General features: G+C 38.2%; 1 protein-coding gene across 1 annotated transcript in view; it reads left to right on the forward strand.

Moving 5' to 3' along the window:
• The first annotated feature begins 393 nt into the window (after nt 1-393).
• Nucleotides 394-10,486, forward strand: part of SHPRH (SNF2 histone linker PHD RING helicase) — a 136,221-nt gene continuing 126,128 nt past the window's right edge. The window contains exon 1 of the mRNA XM_069069732.1: nt 394-706. The gene's annotated coding sequence lies outside the window, so the exon portion shown is untranslated. The remainder of the gene's footprint in view (nt 707-10,486) is intronic.

The following is a 10,486-nucleotide window of genomic DNA, read 5'->3' on the forward strand; positions in this document are numbered from 1 at the left end:
TCCCAGAACATTCTTTTAAAGGGGTTGAGTTTTTCCTTGCACCAGCTAATCTCACAAAGCCGTTGTAAGGAAGTTAACAATTTGAAAACTTTAAAGCATTCTAGAAATGAGAATGGCTAATATCATTTCCTAAGTCATTCTTTTAAAAGACTAGATCAAGGGAAAACTTCCATCAGGATCTAACAAGTCTTTGCTCCTGTAAACTAATGACAACGCCAAAACAAGGTTTTCCCAGATCTCGGGGCTGGTAATTTACACTAGCACCGTCAGTCCCTCAGGAGCCCCGCCCCCTCCACGGCCTTCCCCATCCCATCCTCCCTCCTGCGACGAACATCATCTCGCGAGACTAGCGTTCTTTTTCCCCCGCCCCTTTACCGCCAGTTCTCAGTCAGGCACTTGCGCAGAAGGCTGATGAGAAGCCAAGAGGGGGCGGGAGGAAGGAAGGTAGGCGGTCCGAGTGATGGAAGGTGGAGCCGCCGCGGGTTCTCCCTGACGCGAGCGCTCTTCCCGACCTCCCGACCCCACGCGCACCGCGGAACTCTGTGGGGCGCGAGCCCAGCGGCCCCGACTAGTAACAATCCAGCCGGACAGGCTTGGAGATCCTCACGGCCGCCGGCTCCTCCCCGCAGCCTCGGTGGTAGGAGCGGCCCAAGGCGGCCGGAGAGCCTGGGAGAGGAGAGCCGCGCAGCGGCGCTGACACTTTTAGGTAGGTTACCTGGTGATGGCGGTGCGGGGGTCCAGTAGAAGGAGAGGCGTCTCCTTCGGACCGAGAACGGCGGGGGTGCTGGTGCCCGGGGAGGGGGGAGGAGGGTCTCGAGGACGCGGAGTGAAAGGGCTGCGAGGAGGCCGGCGTCCTGCATCCCCGCAGCTGCCCCCCAGAGTCCATCACCCCACTGCCTAAGCCTTGTTATACCTCAGGTACCTTTTTTTTTTTTTGCTTCGGGCTAGGTGGGGTTTGTGGGAGGAAATGTCTCGAGGACTTTTCCGTGGGGGTGGGGGTGGGGCCCCGCGGGGAGAAGGCTTTTGTTTTTGCTTTTTAAACTACCCCAAGGGGAGTACTGGGGCTTTAAAAAGCCTCCTTGCGGTTGTAGGCGATTGCATTGTTGTCAAGTAGCCTTGACATATATTGCGATCCCGCAGGGAACTGAGAGTCTCCACTATCTTAAGGACATACTGCTGCCTAGTCTGGACTGGAGTTTGACAGCTAAATGGGTAATTATTATGTGCTCTGTCTAAAGGAGAGACTTGGGCCCCAAACAGTCTTTCTTATCTGAAAGCAGTCCTTAGTGTCCAATTAAACTCCTCTGAACTTTCGGGTATATTGTGCTTTTTATGTGCTTTTTTGGAGTTGATGGATTTATTAAAATGGAAAAAGTATTTTTTTTCCCCACAAACCCTTGTATTATTTACCTGATGGCTGTTATAGTCAAAGGATACGCTGCTTATCAGAGTTGTAACCCACTACCTACGGCACTTGCTGTGTTCAGCAAGAAATAGTGGATTTGGTTACTTTTTTTTTTCCTGTAGGTATTGATTAACTTGGCTTGTGACTTTCACTGGAGGTATTGAAAAAACCAATATAGAATGGTGAAAGACTGGAGATAGTTCTTAATGCTAATCGTAATAAAAAAAATTTTCAGTATCAGTATAGGTAACTTTGGTTACAGCCAGTGGAATAGTAGAAATGTCCAAAGTGGAAATAAAATCATTTAATATTGTTTTTAATCAATAGTTGTTTCAGAAACCTCATTAAAGATCAAATGTTACATCGAAATCTTAAATCTTAGTTGTGAGATCACTTTCCTTGGTTAATGTACTGTAATATAAGTAATTGAAATGTGGTGTTTGTCAAGCTTATCCCAAGAATTACAAACTGCTAGCGCTGTGCTTTTTTAATGTGATTTCTCTTCTGTCCCCCTATTTTCTTTTATGGGAAAAAATGATTAACAAACATTTTATCTTAACAAAATGGCTTAAATTTATTTTAGACTATCTTTAAAAGAGAGATGTTTTTGAGTGTGTTTCCTTGTGTGTTTTCCTACTTTACATTTTGTGGAGTAGAAATAAAATACACTGCTTATACTGGCACCTCTCAAATAACAGTGAATATTGTTACCCTACCTCAATGGAGATCAGACCATAACTCAGAGTACTCTACTGTGCATGACCTTCCATATAGTGCCTTTATCCTCCAAAAGAAACTCAAAGGTCTTTTCTTGCATTTCTGTCTTAAAAAGTGGAGCAAAATTAAGTATTCCATTTTGTTTTGTTTTAACTGGTATACAAATGGAGACAGAAAGATGGAAATGACTGAGTCAAAATTGAACAGGTTCAGAGCTAGGAAGCCATTTTTAACTCATTCAGTAATTTTATCATTTCTGTGGGTACAGTGTTAAGTTCAATCATAAAATTGATGTCAGAGCTGAAGATTTACATTATTTCAAAAGAAAATTTGATGATTCCTGATCTTGTCTTAGATTCAGACCTCACCATGCATGGTTTGATCTTTCTGAGTTTCCTTTCTAAAAGTACTTCAGTGGCATATATGTATTTAAAAGTGACTAATTAAAATATAATTATTTGCGACTATCTTTCTTATATATTTTGAGGCACACTGGGGTGTCATATAAGTAGAATACGTAATCATTTTTCTACTCTAAAACAGATAAGGAGGGATGGAAAACTTAGATTAGTAGGATCTATCCTTTCTATCCCTGAGTTTGTATTTGGTCTGAAGTATCATGAAGAAGTCATGATCTGGTTTGATCTGAGACCCTGAAATCTTCTTTAATGAACCCAAATTAGATATATGAAGTAGCGCTAGATTGGGCACTTTAACTTTATACAAATGGGAATTGCAACACCTTCCACCCCTTTCTAACTATACCAAACCCTATATTTGACTTTTATTCGTATCCCTGGGATCAGGTTAGAATTTGGCCAACCTCTGGGGAGGGAAGAATTCATCCCTCTCTATCACTAGTATGGGAAAGACTTTTCAGAACTAGATCCTCTTGGAACAGGGTACTCTGTTGATTATCACACTAGTAGATATTATATCATTTCATTGATTGATGAAATTGTCTGAAGAGAACTTGAACTTAACGGTTTGCATTTTTCCAGTTTTGGGGAATACTGGAAACCTCAGTTTCAAATAAACAAAGGAATTCATTTTAAAAGGAAGGTAATGTATTTTTCTGTGGAGTTAACAAAGTTCATCTCTGAAACCTTGATGACTGGTTCAGAATCTTTTTATTTATTTAAGATTTCTATACTACCCTCTTCTAAAATAATATGAGTAGGTTTTCATTTTAAACAGGATGTCATTAAAACAATTAGGGATAGAAAAAGAACAGAGAACATTAGTACCAAAATTAAGCTGGTAACAATGAGCTCTGAATGACTCTAGAGTTTCTTGGCAGTTAAGTTAAAAAGGAAGACACATTGTGTTCGTTTTCCTTCACTGACAAAAGAATACCTGTTTGCAGATAAACCTTTAAAAAACTACACTCAGACTGGAATTTTTTGCAAAAAGATAAAGAAATGTTATCCAAATGCTAGACTGTAACTTGATGAAGGAATTTTGAGGTGGAGAGAGGGGAGAAAGGAGAGCACTCCAGATTCCTTGGTTTCTAGTGATCTACTTTTAATTTTATTGTTATTCCATTGTTTCATGATCCTATTTGAGGTTTTCTCAGCAGAGATAAAGGAGTGGTTTGCCATTTCCTTCTCCAGCTCATTTTACAGATGAGTAACTGAGGCAAACAGGGTTAAGTGACTTGCCCAAGGTAACAGCTAATAAGTGTCTGAGGCCACATTTCAATTCAGGAAGATGAGTCTTCCTGACTTGAGGCCTAACACTCTATCCTATGAACCACCTTTCTTTTAATATATAGAGAGAATTTGGAAAATCTACAAGAATGGAGAGGTAGTTAATGTGTTTATTAGTTTATCACTCTTAAGTATTTCAGTGTCTTAAGCCCTTGGCAGGTGCTAGAGTACAGTCATGGGTTTGTTGTTGTTGTTTTTTAATATAATTAATTTATTTTTTGTTTTCGATGTTCACTTCCATAAGATTTTGAGTTTTCTATTTTCTCTCCCTGCTCCTCCCCCTCCCCAGACAGTGTGCAGTCGAATATAGGTGATATATACATTCATATTAAACATTTTCGCATTAGTAATCTTGTAAAAAATATAATTAGAACCAATGGGAGGAACCACAAGAAAGAAGAAACAAAACAAAAGAGAAAGAGAGCAAATAGTGTTCTTCCATCTGCATTCAGACTCCAAAGTTCTTTCTCTGAATGTGGATAGCATTTTCCGTCATGAGTCTTTTGGAGTTGTCTTAGATCCTTGCATTGCTAAGAGATAAATCTATCAAAGTCAGTCATCGCACAATGTGACTGTTACTGTGTACAGTGTGCTCCTAGTTCTGCCCATTTCACTCAGCATCAGTCATGTAAATCTTTCCAGGTTTTTCTGACGTCTGCCTGCTTATCATTTCTTATAGCACAATAGTATTCCATTACATCCATATACCACAACTTGTTCAGTCAGCCATTCCCCAATTGATGTACATCCCCTCAATTTCTAATTCTTTGCCACCACAAAAAGAGCTGCTATAAATATTTTTGTACGTATGAGTCCTTTTCCCGTTTTTAATGATCTCTTTGGGATATAGACCTAGAAGTAGTATTGCTGAAAGGGTATGCAGTTTTATAGCCCTTTGGGAATAGTTACAAATTGCTCTCCAGAATGGTTGGATCATTTTACAATTCCATGAACAATGCATTACTTTTTGAATTTTCCCACATCTTCAACATTTATCATTTTCCTGTTTTGTCATGTTAGCCAGTCTGATGGGTGTGATGTGGTACCTCAGAGTTGTTTTGATTTGCATTTCTTTAATCAATAGTGATTTAGAACATTTTTTATATGACTATAAATAGGTTTAATTTCTTTATCTGAAAATTACCTGTTCGTATCCTTTGACCATTTTATCAATTGGGGAATTACTTGTATTCTTATAAATTCGACTCAGTTCTCTATATATTTTAGAAACAAAGCTTTTATCAGAGACACTGATTGTAAAAATTGTTTCCCAGCTTTCTGCTTCCCTTTTAATCTTGGTTGCATTGGCTTTGTTTGTGCAAAACCTTTTCAATTTAATATAATCAAAATCATCCATTTTGCATTTCATAATGTTTTCTATGTCTTGTTTGGTCATAAATTCTTCCCTGCTCCATAGGTCTGACAGGTTAACTATTCCTCTCTTAGTTTGCTTATAGTATCAGTCTTTATATCTAAATAATTTCCCCAGGATTATTGTCATATTTATAAAGATATTGGACTATATGATTATTATGGTCCCTTTAGCTCATACATACTGTGATTCCTCCAATAGGTGCCTGTAGGACAGATATCTTTTATGAATGGTTAAAAGAATATGCTTTAGATTCCATATATGAAGATGACAAAATTAGCATTCTGTTACTAAAGTTAAAGAAACACATATTTTGCTGGACAAAAATCCAATAAACTTTAGCATGCCAGATTTAGAAGGGATGCATATTTGTAGAGCCAATATTTTCTTTAGAAAAGAATTTTGGATCTTCTCAACAGGTTGTTAGTTAAATTCCCCAAAGTTTTAGGTTGAAACATTTCTAAGGCAGATACCACCAGATAATTGCCTTGTCCTTCAAAAAACCTCAACCCATTTCTTGCAGAATGTTTAATTTTAAGTACTGCATTATGGATAAAAGCTAATAGATAAGTTAACAGCAAAATGTATTAATAGCCAAATAAATTGACCTGTTGGGTGGAATTGTTTTAGTTTAACCATTTAAAAGATGGTGAAAGTCTTCTAAATATGACTGATAACTGAGTGTCTTTTTCTGGTAATAACTAACAATAATTAATAACTTGTAACAAGGTTTACAGAGTCCTTTTGAATATTATCCAATTACATTCAAATTCAAATACATTATTTTTACATATATTATCTCACTTGATAAAAAATTCTATGACGTAGCTATTATTACTATCCCCCATTTTATAAATGGAGAAACTTAGGCTGAGAGGTTTTAAGGGACTTGCTTGGGTTTTGGTTCTTCCTGACTTACACCAACACTCTATCCACTATACCATCTCTAATTTATAAGTTGTTTGTTTTTTATTTTGTTTTTAACTAGTCCTGTGATACCTTCAATTTATGAAGCTTCCAAGTGACAAACTCCATTCCTCCAATGTTGATCATAACCTCTGCAATTTATAATCTTTGGGAGTTTCAAGGAGTTTCATTTCAACCAGTTATATTTTGGGGGGTGGGAGTAGAAATGACCTCAGGTATTCCCAACTCCAGGGTCAGCTCTGTATTTACTCATCAAATTGTTTCTTAAGTAATCAAGACAAAAAGAGAAGTACAGTCTTCATAAAGGAGACTCTTTCTTTGGAGAAAATGTAGCTAATTTATCTCCAATAGTTGTAGAGGTATTTAAATGAAGACTAAAAAACATTGAGATGACCTCAATCAAATATTTATCAAGCAATTTACTATGTGCTTGGCACTGTGCTAGGTACTAGAGATTCAAAGAAAAAAGTATAAAAGTTGCTGTCTTGAGTTTATAATCTAGCCCAGGGAGAAAATATGTACATACACAGTTATACACAAAACAAATAAATGAACAGGAAATACTTGTGCTTGTTCTAAAGTCTACTTGGGGGATTATACCATTCTGTACATATTCATAGGAATTTGCTTGCATTGATCAGTGCCTAGCTACAAAAATAATTTACTTACCTTTAACTCCCACTCCAAATTAAAACCTTTCAGCTCAGGTCTGATTTAGAACTCCTTCCCTCCCTCCCTCCTTTCCTTCCTTCTTCCCTCCCTCCCTCCCCCCCTCCTCTCCCTCTGTCTACATAGGGAATTATACCCTTACCAGCAAGTGCTCTGCCTAAAGGAGTATCAATTTTGGTCACTGAAGCCTCACAAGATAACTTGGGGTTTATGGGCTAGATGTCTTTTTTAAGGACCATGCCTTAAACCCAAATCACTCTGGCTCTCATTTATTGGCCAACAGTAGATCCCAGCTGAAACCTTGGTCATCATTTGGGTTCTGGTGACTCAGTGAGTGTAAATAGCAGTTGTTTCTGTTTTGGCTAGAAATCCTGGGGGTCTTCCCCTCCCAGACTGCCTTTTTTTTTTTTTAACTAGGTAGAAGAAGCCATTTATCGCCTCACTTCTTACCTAGCCTTAATGACTTGAATTGGGTATTTCCTCAGACAAACTGAGACCTGGGAAAAACTTAGCTTAAAAAGGCCAAGGTCTCCCACTGCATCTGGGGCCATCTCCAGTTGTCCTGGTCTGTATTTTGCCACTGGGCCCAGATGGCTCTGGAGGAGAAAGTGAGGCTGATGACTTTGCACGCCCCTCCCTCACTTAAGTTCAATTCACTTGAAAGTCATGATATCACCTTCCTGATGTCATGGTACTCTTCAAGATGGAAGGACAAACAATAATCTGACAAACAGACATTGACAACGCAGACATTGCTTGAGGACTCCAATGAGGAAGAACCTTTTGCCATTTGTGGCAGTTCATTCTACTTCTGGATAGTTCTAATTGTTAGAAAGTTTTTCCTTATGTTGAGCAGAAAATTGCTTCTTTGCAAATTAGTTCTTGATCTTATTTCTGCCTTTTTGGGTCAAACTGAGCAAGTCTAATCCTTTTTCCATATGATAGTCGTTCAACAATTTGAAGACAGTTATTCCACTCCCACCCCTCAACCCCTATCAAGCCTAAAGATTCCCAGCTTCTTCATTATATCAGAAAAACAGTTAAGAGTAACTTTTAATAAGTTGTTTGCAACATTCATTGATTATCATCAACTTTCTACTCAGTGTACAGGAATAATCAGTGATCCAGAGCATACCTACAACCTTAGTATAGACCATAGACCAGGCCTGCACAACATTTGGCCCTCCTGCTTGTGGCCTGTCCTGAGAAAAATGTAGAGGATGTAAAACAACCCTGCATAACATACCACCTGTGGGCCACTTTGGCCAGCCACAAGTAGCTCTCAGGCCATATGTTGTGCAGGCCTGCCATAGACTATTAATCCTTCTTTGGAGCCAATATGAAAACATGACACCTCAGCAGCTATTCCAAACCTTTTCTTGCCTCCTCAAGCCTCCTATAGCATTCCCTTTTCCCACCCTCCCAGCAGAGAATCTAACAGAACCTTCATTGAAAAAATTAAGACCACTTTAGGAGAACTCCCTCTTTTTCACCCCCTCATCTCAAATCACTGACATCTTCCCCTGCTATCTCCTTCACCTTGGTTCTGCACAAAATGGTCCTTATCCTTGCCAAATCAAAACCCTTTCACATATATTCTTACTCCCATATCATCAAATCATCTCTAGATTTCTCCTCTTTCATCCCCACTCTTACTAATCTTCAGTTTCTTCCCAAGTACTGGCTGCTTCTCTGCTGCTTACTAACATGCCTCTATCTCCTTTGTTGTTTAAAAAAGCGGAACAAAAAAAAACTTCACTTGATCCTACCATCCATACTAACTTTCATTCTGTATCTCTCATTCCTTTTGTAGGGAAACTCGTTGAGAATCCCTACAATTTGTGCCTCTACTTCCTCATATCTCATTGTTTTCTAGACCTTCTACAGTAAAGGCCTTTCCTGATCTCAACCCCTCCCCTCTACTTCTAACCCATTCCTTGAGATTACCTCCCATTTACACTGTTTATATCTTAAATATATCTAGTTGTTTGCATGTTGTCTCCTCCACTACAATATAAACATGGTTCCTGGAAATTAAGAGCCATATTTTTGCCTTCCTCTGTCTCCTAGTGCCTAGCACAGTAAGAACACAGTAAGCACTTAAACTTGTTGACTTACTGACTAAAGTAAAATAAGCAAAGATACTCTTTATTTCTTCCTAGTCCCCTTCAAGGATCCACTCAAGTACCACTCACTGTCTACATTAAATCTTTCCTTAGAGTCCCTCTCCCAAAAGGTAATGCCTTTCCTCAAAAGAAACAGGGAAAAAAAACAGTTTAGCAAGACTAAGTAGCATGACTGCCATGGCTATCAATATTGTAAAATTCCATATTGATAGTCCTTTCTGCCATGAAGGAAAAGAGGCCATTTTTCAGTTCTTCTCTGAGGACAGGCATGGTTAAGTATAATTATGCAGTATTCAGTTTCATTTTTTGTTCATTCTTCTGATATTTTCTTTTACATTATTGTCATTGTTTGAATTCTTCCTCTGTTTACTTTGCTTTGCATGTAAATAATAGCTCACATTATATAGTGCATTAAGATTTGCAAATTAGTTTACATATATAAGATCATTTGATCCTCATAGCATCATGTGATTGGCATCTTATGTGATTGGTAATACAAGTAGGTGTTGCTATTATTAAACTGTATTTTACAGATGAGGGCACTAACAGTGAGTTAAATGACTTACTTGTATTCATTTACACAGCTGTCTTAGTATTGTGATATTATAAATTTCAAGCTAGAAGGGGCATGAGAGGCCACTGCAGCTCATTAGTGCTGTGACCCAAGGAAGATTATGTTGGAAAAAAATAAAAAGAAATCTAATAATAGATACAATGTTTTTTCCATTGTTTCTGAAGTGATTGTGTAGCTGTAAGCTTCATATTGTCATCCCTACTATGTTTTTCTTAATGTTCCCCCACCAAAAACCATTAGCTTTTTTGACTCCCATAGCACACTTTTAAATTATTGAGGTCATTTAAAAACAATCTATCCAGCCACATTTCACCCATCTAATACTTGTTAAATAGATTTTTAAAATCTAAGTATGACATTTTACATATATGTATATATTTCATCCTAATAGATTTGGTGCAGTGTTTTAGCCTGCCAAGATCTTTTTTTCTTTTTTTCCTTTTAAATATTTACTCACTTATTCAGTAAATTAATAACAATCCCTCCTGGCCTTAAGTCATTGGCAAATTTGCTAGAAATGCTATCTGAGCCTTGGTATGTAGTGTGTATATAGGGACAGTTTGGCTAGAATGTGAGGGCAAGGAATTTTAAGCTACAGGATCATATCTTCTCTTTAAATTATATCTTTCTGTTTGAAATTGTACATATTACTCCCCTTCACACACCCTATAATCTAACAATATTGGCCTATTTGCAGTTTTTCCCATACTATTTTCCATCTCTAGGCTTCATGCCTTTGCACTGTACCCCACTCTTCCCCATCTTTTTCCCCATAATACTCTTACTGGTCACCTCTCCCTCTTAGAATCCCCTACTTCCTTTAAACCTCAAATCGAATACTTTAGGAGTCCTTTCCCAATACCCCCAGAAGCTCTTGTGGTCCCCTCTAAGGTTACTTTGTATCTACTCTGTATCTCTCGTGTGTGTGTGTGTGTGTGTGTGTGTGTGTGTGTGTGTGTGTGTGTGTGTGTGTGTGTGTGTGTGTGT

The sequence above is a fragment of the Petaurus breviceps genome, unplaced genomic scaffold (assembly GCF_028583685.1).
Source record: "Petaurus breviceps papuanus isolate PSGF00001 unplaced genomic scaffold, PetGlider_PUasm1.0 90784, whole genome shotgun sequence".
NCBI lineage: Eukaryota > Metazoa > Chordata > Mammalia > Diprotodontia > Petauridae > Petaurus > Petaurus breviceps.